This window comes from Manacus candei, unplaced genomic scaffold (assembly GCF_025592945.1).
Source record: "Manacus candei isolate 608988 ecotype Guabito, Panama unplaced genomic scaffold, ASM2559294v1 h1tg000109l, whole genome shotgun sequence".
Lineage (NCBI taxonomy): Eukaryota > Metazoa > Chordata > Aves > Passeriformes > Pipridae > Manacus > Manacus candei.
Genome location: NW_026138157.1, coordinates 1314033 through 1328615, shown reverse-complemented (window position 1 = coordinate 1328615; position 14583 = coordinate 1314033).

Genomic DNA, 14583 nt, shown 5'->3' with positions numbered 1-14583 from the left:
TCTATTTATGTATCATAATTAGGATGGGTAGGAGAAAATGGTTTTCATACACATTTCATAAGCCATATGGAACTGCATTGTGCAATTCTCCCCCTCCTGCTATAAACGTCCAGCTTTCAGCTCTAATAAGCCCAGGAAACTAATTTATTTATCTTCCCGCATGACTCGACATTTACAATGGCATTTGTTTATATTTGGCATATTACACATAGCCTAATAGTTTCAGGACATTGCATAAATGTCTTCTGATAACAATGTTAGTTTAATACAATAAATAGCACTCCTATAAACTAAGTAAAATTTTCTGAGGTCAGTGTGGCTGGATTTTCTTTATCATGCAACCTCTGCTGATGCTCATGCCTGCCTCTCCTTGAAGGCAGAGCAGATAGCCAAGATTAAAGAAAATAAAATCAGTTTTATAGAACAGTTAAGGAAGGTGGTTGCTGGGCACAGACAGCTCTCCCAGTTGACTGTCACCAGTGCCACCAGGACATCAGCCTACAACAACCACCGAACTGGGCATGGGCTGAGCTCACACATGCACTCACACACACTCTTGGCTCCCTACCCACCAGGCACTTCCATCATTTGGCAGCAGACTTGTAATTTTCAGTGCAAAAGACAAAAAGACACAAACCACAACAGGGGTGGATGGAGGCATTCCTCACCTCCTTTACTCCCACAGGAGCCATCTGTGGCATGCCAAGACCCCAGTGACACCTGGGGAACTTCTGCCCTTGCTGCAGGGGAAGCCAAAACATCCAGAGAGCTCACAGACTCCTCCCAGTGTGAGCAGGAGTGCTCTGTCAGAGCTTCTCTTCTGAGAAATTTTGGGTTCTGATGACCTGGAAATGAAGCCTTAAGAAACCAGAATGCCTGCAATTCCTCCCTTTGAGCCTGGGTCTTCTCTCTAGAATCCCCTGAGAGATAACAGCACTAGAGGCCAGTGACCTTGAGTGTGACACCAGCGAAATTGTGTTTTGCCGTGCTGTAGATTGAAAACCATGAGAGTAATTTCTGCCTTCCTGCATGACTTAAAAAGAGGAAGTGGCCAAACCACCCCCACCAATATTCTTGAAACACAAAATAGCTCTTCTGTAGCCACAATAATAAAGATGGAAGTTAATGTTGGGGGATTTCAAGAATTACTCATCAGTGCAGGAACCACAGATTTCCCCCTTAGCAAAGATGCAAATCCACACTGACAGGAAGGGAGGTGAATCCCGCCCCCTGGGAGGAAACCAGAGGAAATGTGTGGAGCAGAGACACACATCAGGCTGTTCAGGTGATGTTACTGAAAGAAAGTTAACTGTGTTTCTCAAAGCAATACAAAGTTTTTAATGTTACCATGAAGGAAATGTTTGTACCTGCTGGACACAATCTCTCCCTGCTACCAGGGCTTTCTCTTTTAGAAATAATATTTTAAAAAACCTTTTTGAACTGATCAGCTTGGAGACTTCCCTATAGAGCCATTTTTTTTTTCTCTGGATCTTGTCCCCAGGTTTTCAGTTCCTTCTTTCACCTCTCCACAAGTCTCCTGATATCTCCCAACACTACCCAGTAGTCCCCTTGGACCATGTTCTCCCAGTCTTCTCACCCTTCATCCAGCAGATGGGACACAAAAAGGCACATTATATACCAGCACCCAGAAAAACCACCATTTGAGGTAGAGGAATTCATTGCTATTTATCCAAGCAATTTCCATCCAAATAAGACAGAGCATTTGAGCTGTAATAACTCTCCTAAGGGACTAATAAAAGAGGAAAACTTAACATTTAGCAGAAAAGCTGAGCTCTCAAAAGTACTCATTAATGTTGGAACGACTGTGAAGGGGAAAGATTAGCTCTGAAAGGGAGGAGGTTATAACAAGCTCCTAGGTAGAACAATATTGGTCCTGGAGTCTTCAAGAGATTTTGAGCCCTATCCCAAAGGCTGGAGGCCAACCCCCAAGTCCCACTGGCAAGAGCAGTGCGGCCTGAAAGTTCAACCAAGCACACAATTTAGAGAAAATAGCAGGATAAAGTTAACAGTGGTATGTCCTGGCTAACAGAGGGCTGTTTCTGCTCTTTGGTTTCATTGTAGTCCCTTCTACGCTACACCAAGGCTGTAGGAAGTGGTGGCAACCACCTGAGCAGTGGGGCAGGGACTGTTATCTTCGTGCTCCCACACAGCAGACTCCCTTGTCTTTGGCAAGGTCTCAAATTCACTAATTGTGACACAGCCCCTCCACAATCTGCATGGGGGTTATGCAGACCCAAAAAGGTTGTTGAAGCTACCCACTCCCCCTGTGGGGAGTGACAGAGGTATTTCCAATTCCCCAAAGGAAGCATTCAGCCCAGCAGGATCCTGGCAGCCACCTGCTTGTGACAAGCTTGTGCAGACCCTCCTGGACCACACCAGCCTTGAGGCCAGTAGATGTGAAAGGAATGTCACCTGCAGAGGTCACACTTCATTCAGTGATGTCATTGCTGTCCTGCCTGGGCACAGGTAGTTTGCAGAAATCGTCTCTGAGCAGCCTGGCATCCATCCCTCAGAATGCTCAGGAGTCATAGAATCACAGAATATCTTGAACTGGAAGGGACCCATCAGGATTATCAAGTCCAACTCCCTGCTCCTCAGAGGACTACCTGAAACTAAAGCATTTGACTAAGAGTATCATCCAGGTGCTTCTTGAACTCTTGGCAGGCCTGGTGCTGTGATTGCTTCCCTGAGGAGCCTGTTCAAGTGACCAACCACACTCTGGGTGAAGAATCTTCTCCTGACCTCCAACTCAAACATCCCCTGAAGCAGATGAGGAAAGGGCACCCTATTCCACTTCTGAGGGATCACAGGTAAGTAAAGAGAGGCAGGTAGAACCCACAGACAACTCCCGTGACCTTGTAGGGCAAAAAGACCCATAAGAGTTACTGAAAAAAGAGGGCAAACTTTTGTACGCACTGGGTGAGCTACACCTGCTCCTGGAGGAACCTTGGCAGCTTGCAAAGATGCCACAGGTAAGATCTACAGGTTAGTCCTTGACAAAACACAGCATGAGTAGTAATCCAGATAACCTTTGCTGTGTATCAGTAAGAGAAACCTAGGAGGCTGCAGAAGTAGAGAGTGAAGTGGGAGAGCAGCATTCAGGTACCTGCCATGCCTCTGGCTGTGCTCAAAAATCTTTTGTTGGTCTTTGTTTAACTGCCCAGCACAGCCTCCCTTTTCAAATCCATTAAAAATATCACCAGGACTAAAGTATTACTGTGGAATGCATGAACTGCCCGAGCTCCCATTTTTGTTTGATTTGATTTCTCTACGAAGCTTCTCTCGAAGAGCTCAGATTGCATTTACTTGGGGAACATTTTGTCAGATCAGCACGTACAGCACGAAATCAATAGCAGCTTTTGAAGAAAGAGCAGATTCATCCGTCAATCAGAACAACTTCTTCAGCCAATTTTTCTTGGGCGGAAACCACATTGAAGAAAAGGAAAAGTTCTACCTTCCTTCCATCTACCTTCCAAAACCTCACCCTCCATGTTCCCTGTGGACAAGGAGTTAAACCCCATCTCTCCATGTAGCACTATCTCTGTACAAAACCCTATTTCTGTACAAAATAACACTACATCTATCCAGGTATGATTTCTAGTGTCATTTTCTACTGTCTCATAAAAATAACTCTATACTTCAAGCTTCAGCTTATTACTCAAAATGATACTAATTGCCCGTTTTCATGCATTTCAATGTAGCTTGACTTGAAAAGCAGATTTCTGCTTTCAGTAGTACACAAGCAATGCTTCCATGTTAATGTGCAAATTATCATGAAGAGAATCAACGCACAGCAGACTTCTGCAATCTGTTTACCTTTCTATACACAGAAAAAATTCTTCATAGAGGTGCTTTCCAGACAGAAATGGAGGCAATAAAATCTATAGGGTTTTGAGGCCGGGAGGTGTGATGAATATATAGATCATTTCTTAATCAAAGGCTCCCACATCACACATGCACACAGTGCTCCCACACAGATGCTACTATCATAACAACTATTTTTCTTACAGACATATCTGCATGCAGCCTTTTGCCCAGTTTCAGCCCTTCGAAGAATGGGTTTCTGGAAATTCAACATTTTTTCTCCACAGAAAGTGGGCAAATCAGGGTATTATTTTGGCAACTCAAACCATGAAGTCTGGGACCTGAGAGCTGGTTGTACTGATGTGTGAAACCCCCTTCCTCTTCCCATGCTCTGCCACAATGTGGGCTCAAATGGGTTTTGGTCATCGTTCCTTCTGTTAACTTTCTCTGCAAGGAAAACATCAGAAAATTCAGGCCATGCAAGTTCACAATGTTGTAGGAGCTTTAGCATATTATGGCAGAAATACAAACAATGTGCAGAGGACTTCTCTGTCTTCTCCACGTCTATGAGCTGTGTTTCAGTTGTGCAATTCCCACCTAATGTATAAAATAATTCAATAATGACAAATCATCAGTCCTGAAATTCTGAATTCTCTGCGTTCTGAAGTTTTTGGTATACAAACATATGCAGGGTATGCCTGAAAGAACAGGGTGGGCATCAGCCCCTCAGAGGCTGATGTGACTGGTCTCACAAGCCGGTGACAAGTTATATGGTTGTTTATTTTAGGTGTTTGAGCTGCATGTCATCAGGGCAGTCTGTGAGGTCTGGTGCAAGAGGTGTTCTTCCTCTCTAGGACAGGCTAAGGAGTCACCCCAGGGCCAGGGGTAGTGTCACCTCTCCTGGGAGCAGAGCTGTTTGTCAGCTGTTTGCTGCATGAGGGAAGTTCCTGCCTACATATGTAAGGATGGGAAACAACCAGTGCTGCAACCAAGTGGTTGTCCATCTCCTGGATAAGGAGGGAACAGGAAGAGTTCCCAGGAGGAAGGTGGTGCATGTCTGCATGTCCTGGGACGATGTCAGAGGACAGCTGATCTGTGGAAGGGAAGGGTGACCTAGCACCAGCATCAGGAAGGGGACCCAGAGCTGGTCTGTGAGCAAAGCTCTTTAAATATTGCCTCTGTCAGAGGCTTCTGATGGGCACAAGCCAGAGAGCAGGAGCAGGAAGAGGCAGGAGGCCTTGCTGGTGGAGAATTCGTGCAGGTGGTGGCATTTGCCTGTTTTTCCTGCCTTCATTTACATCCCTCATGAGTACATGCCATGGTATTCTCAGGTGGAACAACAGATGGTGCACACCTGGCTGTGCTTTTTCTCCTACTTTCACCTGGCTTGGGTGACTGCAGTATGAGGTGACCGGGTAGCAATGGGCTATCCTCAACAGACCATGTCATTCCGTCTTCAAAAACACAATGAAACCACAGTCAGGGGCTGAAGCACCGTAATGCAGTGGCCCAGCTCCCCCAAATACTCCTAGCCAAGGGCATGTGAGGTCTGCAAAGGGGGGTCTGGGGGGTGGGTCTCATACACAGCATGAGTGGAGACAAGTGTCTGGACACAGGCAGAGCCACAGGAGGGACATTAGAAGAGTGAGTGAAAGCCAGAGAGACATAGTCTTCAAGGTCAGATGATGATCAGCCTAGGACATGTGGCAGTGACACAATTAGGTACATGCAAATATTCATTTTCCCTTGAACCATAGGCAAGGCAACGGCTGCCAAAGCAAACATGAGCACCGCTGGTGACAGATGAGATGTTGTCAATGTTCAGACCATCTGACTCTCCCGTGTTTCTGTGTTTCTGTTTCAGTTCTTTAATGCATTTTCATTTCTCTTGGAAAAAAAACCCAAATGGAGAATAGGTTATTTCCCTCCCCTTAAGTAGTATCAAGCACACCAAGAAATGGTGTGGTGTAGTCACACCCTGAGGCAGAGGTTTCCTTTTGCAGAAAGGATTTCTTTGTCAACCTGAAAACCTTCAGGGCTCTCAGCCGCAGCTGTGTTGCACACAGAAGTCAGTCTGAGGCCAGAACTCTTTTGAGGGTAAAGATTCAGGCAGCAGTGTGTGCCAAGACCAAATTTAACTAAACAGCAACAGGAACATGGAGGAAGGCGTGCCCTACCCTGCCCTCCACTTGCCCTCTGCCACAGGAACCACAGCCCTGCAGATACACCTTCCAGTCTGTAAGTGACCAGTCCCACAAAGAGCATCTTGTCCTAAACCCAACCCCATCTTCAGTCACAGCATCCAGAAAACAGAGGCCCTTCTTGAGTTGCTTGGTCAAGGCTTTTTCCTAGTCCTGATTTTAGCTGCTACCTGCCCATATTAAAGTATTCTCTTTAAGGCAGAGGAGTGTGTTGCTCAGCATATGTCTGCTCTCCTGTCTTATCTGTCCTTCATCCAGTTGAATTAAAGTAATGCCGTTAATAAAGATCATCAAGCATCCCTTTTCACCTCTTATAGCCAGACCAAACTGTCTGAATGCTGCACGTTTTGAAGATCAGTTGAGGGGGGTGCAGGAAGGAGATGACCACAGAACAAGAGCCATGGGACAGAAAAGTCCGTGATTTACACCAAGCCAGAAATATGCTGAGCTGTGTCTGCTGGGATCCCAAGGCACTGCTCCCAGTGGACACTGATCCTGCTCCAGCAGCTCTGCTGGCCACCAGGTATGGGCAACACCAGCTGATGGAGTGGAGATCATGGGGATCAGCAACCTCCACCCCCACTGTGTCCTGATGGATGCTGCTACCTTGCTAACTCTGACAACAACCCACCTAAGCCAGGAGAGAAAATGAACTGAGGAGTGTGTTTGTTCAGCGCAGAGAGCTGGCCATAGGGAGCTCAGAGTACACCCTGTTGAGATCCCTGTTGGGATGAAGATCATGGGATCACTGCACGAAGCTGCCTCTTGCAGCCAGTGTCAGGGACACACAGTGTTGGTCTCAGCAGGGACCTCGTAGCTCTGGAAAGCAGATTGATCTTTTTCACTTATCACATGGAAGAGACAGGTAGTTCATCAATAGTGTGAATTTTTGAAGTCCTCAAAGTAGCTGCTCAGCTGTGAAGAGGAGGAAACCTCTGCAGTCTTAGCACAGGTAGCAATTGTATATTTGGCTAAAAACTTCTCCTCCCAAGTGCTACACAGAGAGATCGTGATGGACAAACAGAGCACAGAGGTGCACAGGGAGCCCGTGGCAGCTGAACATCCCTCACACCAGCAGCTGGATAATTGCTGTCCTCAACCTCATTCTCCATGGCATCGTGGGTGCTGTGTTTACCCTGCACAGAAACAAGACAGACGGCAATTTCATCAGCCCAGGAATGCACATGCCCTCTCAGTCCTCAGTCTCATGTTTCCTCTGCTCTCTCACTTTCCCTTCCTGTCCAACAGGGCCTTAGCCTATATCTCTTTGGGGAAGAGGCTACTGTGTGCGAGGCTGGCTTGGTCCCCAGACAAACCTGCTTTCCAAAACACTTTCAAAGTGGAGCTGTCAAGTGTCTCTGTCAGAGCAGTAGACACAGATATTATCATGCTCTAGTCCAGCTGACACAGAAACAATTGTGTGTCCACTAGGTCAGCACACACCAAGCAAAAAATGAGGATATCAGGCATTATTTTTATTGGCTTTCCTCCACACAGTTGAATTGTGTTTGCTTCACTTTGGGTTTGTTTGCTTTAATTTGTCCCTCATTACAGGAAAGCATTGGCAAGAGAACTTTGAGCAATCTCAAGTCTCATTAATAATGGCTGGGACAAATAAAATGCAAACAGCCTGTATAGCTCAGCCAAAAACCTGCAAGTTTAGTTCATATAATACAGTCCATATTGCTACACTTATATTTGCTCTTAGTTACACAAGTGATTTTGTGTCATTTCTTTTTGCATAGATTTAAGCATATGGGTAATCTGGACAGGACTGGCCTCAACAGCCTTTGCTACAGTTTGCTGCCTGCTTTATACCTCTAGTGCAAAGCACTTGCCTATAACCACTGAAACGTGCCTCAGTTGGCAATGTAAGTGGAATCAAGTCGAGTGAAAAAATTCTACAAGAAGTGGACAACATTTTTTTTCAGATCAAATGCATAGCAATAGAAGAAATCACACTGTGCTCTGACTGACTCAAACCACACTGATGTTTCACTGGGAGAAGAGGTATTTGCCCTCACTTCTCCTTGGAACAAACATCTATCTAGATGGTCCCTTGTGCTCAGGATGACAGCTCAGTGATGAGTATTTATTCTCTCTGTGCACTGGGGGAAAGAGCTGTGCTGCATTTTACAGACCAGGAGATGAAACAGATGTGACCAGCCCTGGGACACATGTGGTCTTGCAGCAGAATACAGATTCAAGCCCAGGCCCAAAGGTCCCTGTGCATTCTTTGGCCATTAGACCAGAATAGATTTTCAATCAGGCTGAAGCAGTGAGTTTAGAAATGGAGAAAAGTCTCCCCCCCCCCCCCCTTTCTGACATCTACTGTGCCATACTTAGGGCACTGTGATGCAAAAGGCACCAGCAAGGAGATGCAAGCTGGCTCAGGAAGTCCTTGTGTTGCACACTGCTGGGGGCTGGAATGGCAGAGAGCATCCCTGCAGGCATGCCTGGGTCTCACATTCCTTCCATGCTCACCATGAATGGCTGGGGTTTGTTTGGTTTTACTTTAACCTTTGCAAAACTGATGTGGCAGGGATAGCAGTGTGCATGAGAAATGGGCACATATGTTACCATAAATTGCCACCATCCCTATTCATATCCTGTCCTCCCAGCACCTCTATCATCATCTGTGGCCAGATACATGATGGAATCTCTGTGGGAAATGAAGAGTCCACCTGAAAGAGCAGTTTGTGCTCTGGCATGATCAGCCTCACCTCACCGCCCCTGCAGGAGGACATACATTTCCTTCTGCACTTGCTGCCCCACACCCCCCCTGCTGCATACCTGGGGCCAACCTTCCCCCTTAGAAACAGTCGTATCCAAGGAATAACATAAACGATGGACACAGGAGTCAGAGCTGTAAAAAGGTCTTGCACTATCTCGTTAGCAGAGCGAGTCCACAGCTCTGCCACAACAGCTCACTTCCCCTGTACTTTCCCTGTGTCACTCATTTCTCAGTGGACAACTCCAAGTTTTCCTCTTTGTTGCCCAGTCCAGTTTCACTTCTACTTCTTTATCTGAAAGTTTCCAGCCTCGAACGAAGTCAGTGAACTCTTATCACAGGATTTAACAGCAGATTTTCCATTTTCCCTGACCATGTCTGTTCACGCCAAGTTGGGATGGCTGAGGTACCCCCTGTGCTGCCGGACACAAGCTCAATCTGCATCTCAATCAACGCAGGTTAATTGGCCACATGGGCCAGGAAATACACGCCAGCTGCCTGTGTCTCTGTGCCGGGAAAGGACCAGGGTGTGGAAAGCCATTAGGACATGAAACACTGTCTTTTTCCTCAGAAGGTTAGCTCCAGGAAGTCAATGTTTTGGAACAGAATTTTCTTCCCAGAGCTCTTTGGTGTATTCCAGAAAGAGGTTAGTCTTGCTGAAGCTGGGTATCACAGCCCTACAGGTTTTACTTTATTTGTAAATTAGCTTTTGCAGACTGGAACAAATTTTTAACTACCCTTCAGAAAGGAAGGGGTAGAGAAAGTTCATCGTATTCTTAGCCAAGGAGAACACACCAGCAAGCCAGGCTGGGCAATATGTGGAGAGAATAACCCAAACTCCACCCCATACCTCAGTGCAGCTGCCCACCTCCACACCTGCCCAAGCCCCCATGTCCCTCATAAAGAAACTCTACAGCTTTGAAGCTATTTTATTTCTGGGGGCTCCTGGAAATCCGACAATTTAAATCCCTTTCCTGTATGCAAAGTTGTCTGTGTCTTGCTCTGGAGGGTCTCTCTGGAACCCATGGACTTTGCACCGCTGTAAGCCAACAGCAGTCAGGGGGCAGCCCCACACAGGGCACACCAGGAGAGGATGACTGTCATGTGAATGGCATCCCCAAACAGGTGCACTCCCTCCCTCTCACAAATGGGTCATTTCCCCATTAAAATGAAAATTACCATTTTTACCATTAAGTAACCCCAGAAAATAATCTGAGTAATTTCCTCTGTTGCCATCCATGTGTCCCTTCCACAGACACTTCTACTGTCTGCCACAATATAGCCCTCATATATTGACTTTCCAATTTGAAAAAAAGCATCTACAGGATCTACAGGTGGAGCCCCTCCCTGTGTTCCCAGCTTTAGCTTCAAATCCTGTTGGCTTGAAGCTGAGTGAACAACCTCCAGGGTTATCAGAAGGAAGGCGGAATGCCATTGTCGTGGGTGCCATGGACTCTCCCAGACCACATCTGGGACATCCCCCGTGTAAGACAGCAGCCTCACCAGCAAGTCCCCATCTGCCTCTCTGGTTCTCATAAAGCAAAATACAAAACACTGGAGACAACAAGGAGGGACCCCTGTGCCTGAAATGCAAAGCTCAAATGTAATGTGTGGATGGAGAAAGAGCTGTGATATGCTTGGAGAGAAACGTGTTGAAGCCTCAGGAAACCCGGCAGATCTGTCTCTTTTTGCAGCAGATTCAAGTGGGAAGGACATAAAACTGTTGGGTGAGCCTTGGAGAAGCACAAAGCAGTAGTATCCCCTTTGCACTGTGGCCCCATGCCCAGAAAATGCCCTTTACTGGGGCAGGGACAGGCAAGCTCCCTCCAGCTCAGGGTCTTCAGAGTGACAGGCATGCACCCTACAGCAAGAGAAGCCCTGGGATGTCTTCAAATAACCTGGCAGACACTCACAGCTTCTGGGCCCCTCCCATAAGGTGTCACCAGCACTTGGCAGGCGCCTTTCTCACCTGTCTCATGGTGATGCACCAGGGAAGAGCCAGCCCAGCTTTGGACCTTGCCAACCCACAGGTGTTCTGGGAGGGGGTGAGCAAGAGAGCACAGGGGAGAGGCTGTAACCTCCTGAGGTTTCCAAATGGCATTTGGCAAGCTCTTGTCATGGGCTCAGAGAGAAACTGGGAAGAAATAGGAATAATGAGAAGTTCTCACAGGGACAAGTAACAGAGCAAAGATAAGGAGCAACTTTCATACTGTAGGGCTGTCCTCCCATGCAGGGTTGTGATGGGATCTTTGCAGAAACCTGGGTAAGATGGACAGGCAGGTGACAGCTGTTGCAAGTGACACCAAATGACTCATGGCAGTAAAGGTGACCTTATGGTACTGAACAAGCAGGTGTTCAATAGGCAGAAGAGATTTATGCAAAGGGCTGCAAAATTCTTGTTTTACATACAAAACAGGGGAACCAAAGGAGACCCGGGGCAGATAGCTCTGTAGAAATGTTACCTAATGCAAGGAAGAGAGAAGAAATCTCAAATTAAATGTGAGGAGTTAGTAAGTGTGGCAGGAAGAATGTAGCAATGAACCATGGGAGTTGTGGTCTCCCGGGTTCTCAGACAATATTTGATTGTCATTGGTTAGAGGGTCACGTGACATGTTCAGGTGTGGTATTTAAACCTTGGCAGTTTGAATAAACGGTAATTCTGGTCTGGCACCTGTTCGTGTCTGAGTGGGGTTCGTGCCTTGAACAGCACCTCAAGTAAGAGGGGAAAAAAGTGAACAAATCAGGAACAGAAAATCATGCCATGATAAAAACTCTTGGCAGCCCCAGCTGTGCACAGTCTGGGTCCCTCCACCTTAAAGAGGTGCTAGCAGAGGAGGAGAATGTCCAGAGCAGAGGCATGGCAGAGCTTCTGGGTGAACAGAGCAGGACTCCTCAGGCTGGAAATGGGTCAAGTGGGGATGAGAGTTTGCAGAATAGTGGAGGACTAAAGGCGGTGGAAAGAGGAAAACCGTCTCTTCCCACACATGAGGTATAAGAGGAAGGCAGTAGGTGCACAATCCAAAAATAGAAAACTGAAGGTTTTTTTGCACAAGGTGTAATTAGGCTGCAGCAGCTCCTGCTGTAGGATTCTGTGGTTACAAAAAGCTCAGCTGTACACAGAAAAGAGCCAGTCAGGGAGGGAGAAGGGGCGAGAGAAACAAAACAACATCGAGGACTCTTAAATACAGACACTGCTCTGGATCAGAAGATGTGTAAACCACAAAGTTTGGGGTCTGGAAGAGTATAGGGGAGTGGATCATGCCTCTCCAACCTGCTTTCCCTGGGCATCTACCCTTGCCACTGTTGTGGAGAGGACGCTGGGCTGGAGAGGTATTTGGCTTGACCCATGCAGATGTCCTGCACCCACTCCCAGACACCCCAAATGTTTGAGGTTTGTGGATTGGGTCGTTTGGCTCCACACTATATGAATTTTGTGTTTATTTGAATAATTTTGATGTAGTTCCCAGAGGTTCAGGAGAAGCAGTCAGTGCTGCTATGAAAGGTCACACTCAGACTCTGCCAAACCTCAGTTGCACTAATTTTAAATTCAAAAAGCAGTGTGGGAAGTCAGATTGGTAAATCAGCCTTCTCATATTTCTTTCAAAAAAAAAATCTTCTGTTCTCGTTCTTCTTGTCATCCCGCAGAAAAACAAAACAAAGCTGATACTATGTTAAATATAGAAAATGTCTTTACAAGAGAGCATTTATAAATTCCATAAATTGTATTTTTAAATTCCAGTCAACTTTACCTCATAAAAAACTCCCTAATCTTTTAACTCTGGAGTTCTGATTTTATGGAAGCCTGGGGCTCTGCCTCACATCCTTGTGTGCAGCTGGGACATATGTTTATGCTTCAGTCATGTCAACAAGAACAAACATCCCAAGCAAGCATCACTTCTTGGTTCAATGACTTGAGAAAACAGAGCCTTGTGGGAAATTCCACCCTTGTCACAGTCTCTTGGAAGGCCTTGCTTCCCAGGAAGCAATACAGAAATGTAGATCCTTGATGCCAACAGGCTTCGGAGTGGGAAGGATCATCCAGTGACCCAGGGAAATTCCTGCTCTTCCAACTCTGATCTCATCTGATCCCTGGCAGGGACTTTTTCTTTTCCATCTGGTCCCATCCTGACATGGCATGTGGTGACAAAAAGTACTCCTGCCTTTGAGGAGATGCAAACCCCTCTAGTCAACTCTTAATTATGTTTTTCATCTCTTTGTTTGCCCTTTCTCTTAGTACAATAGGTCAATGCTATAAAATTACAGATGGATGAGAGTGTTCCTCACCCCAGCCTTCTGCTCCATCAACTTCCCTGTTGCACCATGGTTGGGAACAAACTTTCCAGACGACGTTCACAGAGCTTCCGCCTCCTGTTTATTTTCAGGTAGGTGAGAAGTGATGCTCCATTACACATATGCACTCAGACAAGCTCTAAGTCAGTTTGGCCTGGCGACAGGGCTCACAGGATGACACCACTCCTAGAAGGGAGCTCTGGAGGCCTCCAGTTCACCTTCCCATTCAAAGCAGGACCACTGCCAACACTAGATCAGGTCATCCTATGGTTTGGCCTAGGATGAAAAACTTGAAAAACCTCCAAGTGGAGAGTCTACCATCCCTCTGGGCTGCACCATCTCCTAAGGAAGAAGGTTTTCCATGGTGTTGAACCTGAACTTTCCAAACTACGACCTGTGCTCATTTTCCCTTGGTCTATCCCCTGCTGATACCGAGAAAAGTTTGACTCTGTCACCATCGTAACCATCCTTCATGTAGGTTGCTATCAAACTGTCTTTTATCTTTCTCTTTGTCAGGTTAAGTAAGCCCAGCTTCTCCAACCTCTGTTCACGGTCACATGACCTAGACCCATCCTCTGGAACCTCTACTGACCACACATCCATTACTGGGGCAAGTCTCTCCTGCCTGGAGGACTTCAGTGGAGATCCTTCCGGACAACAACTGTGTCTTTCCAAAACTGGTGGCTGTTAGAGGACAGTCTACTGCCCCTGTCTCCAAGCCCCCTGACATCAGCTCCTGGTGCTGATGCTGGAGGTGTCAGCCCAGGCTGGAGGACAGCCTTTGCTTTCAGCATCCAAGAGTCAGCACCCTGGTGCTGAGGCAGTCCTGTCTTGCCTGTGCTGGCAGAGACCAGCTGCCCCAGGAGAACCTGGCCAGCACAGGAATTGTCCCCAGCCCTCACTTATGGCCAGGAGAGAGGTACCCAGCTGCATCCTAGCTGAGGTGAAAGGGAAGTTTCATCAGTACTGAAACCATAGGAGCCGAGCATTGTGCAAAACATTCGAGGCTAACATAAACATCTCTGCTTTTATGAAAATGGAAATCAGATGGTGTCTAAATGAACCCAGAGTGTTGTTCCTTTGGGGCAGCACTCTGTCATTTCTCCATGGATGGAGGAGCCGCTCCTTTGGAAGCAGCTGGGATCTGGATTTGCCAACCAAATGAGTAAGGCCACGCTGTGCCTTTGTTGGTAACTACAGCCCTGCTTTGACTCAGTCCTTAAAGCATGCTGAAATATGAGCTTGTGTCATGTCTGGCAGCCTAGACAGTTTCCCAAGCCTTGAATGGACATGTGATTTACCAGAATCACTTCTTTTCCTGCATCCTTACAGCCAGGCCAGCCCGCCCTGCCATTTTCCTGTTATATAGGAGAGGGAAAGCCCCAAACACACATCTTAATCCCAGGAGTTTTGGCAGCTCAGTCTCTGCTGAAGAACAGGACACACACAAACCAGACACCAGCTTGGGCTTGCCTGCAGGACCTTGCAGTGAGACAAGACAGACAAACCCCCTGCACCTTCCCCCAGCTGGGACAT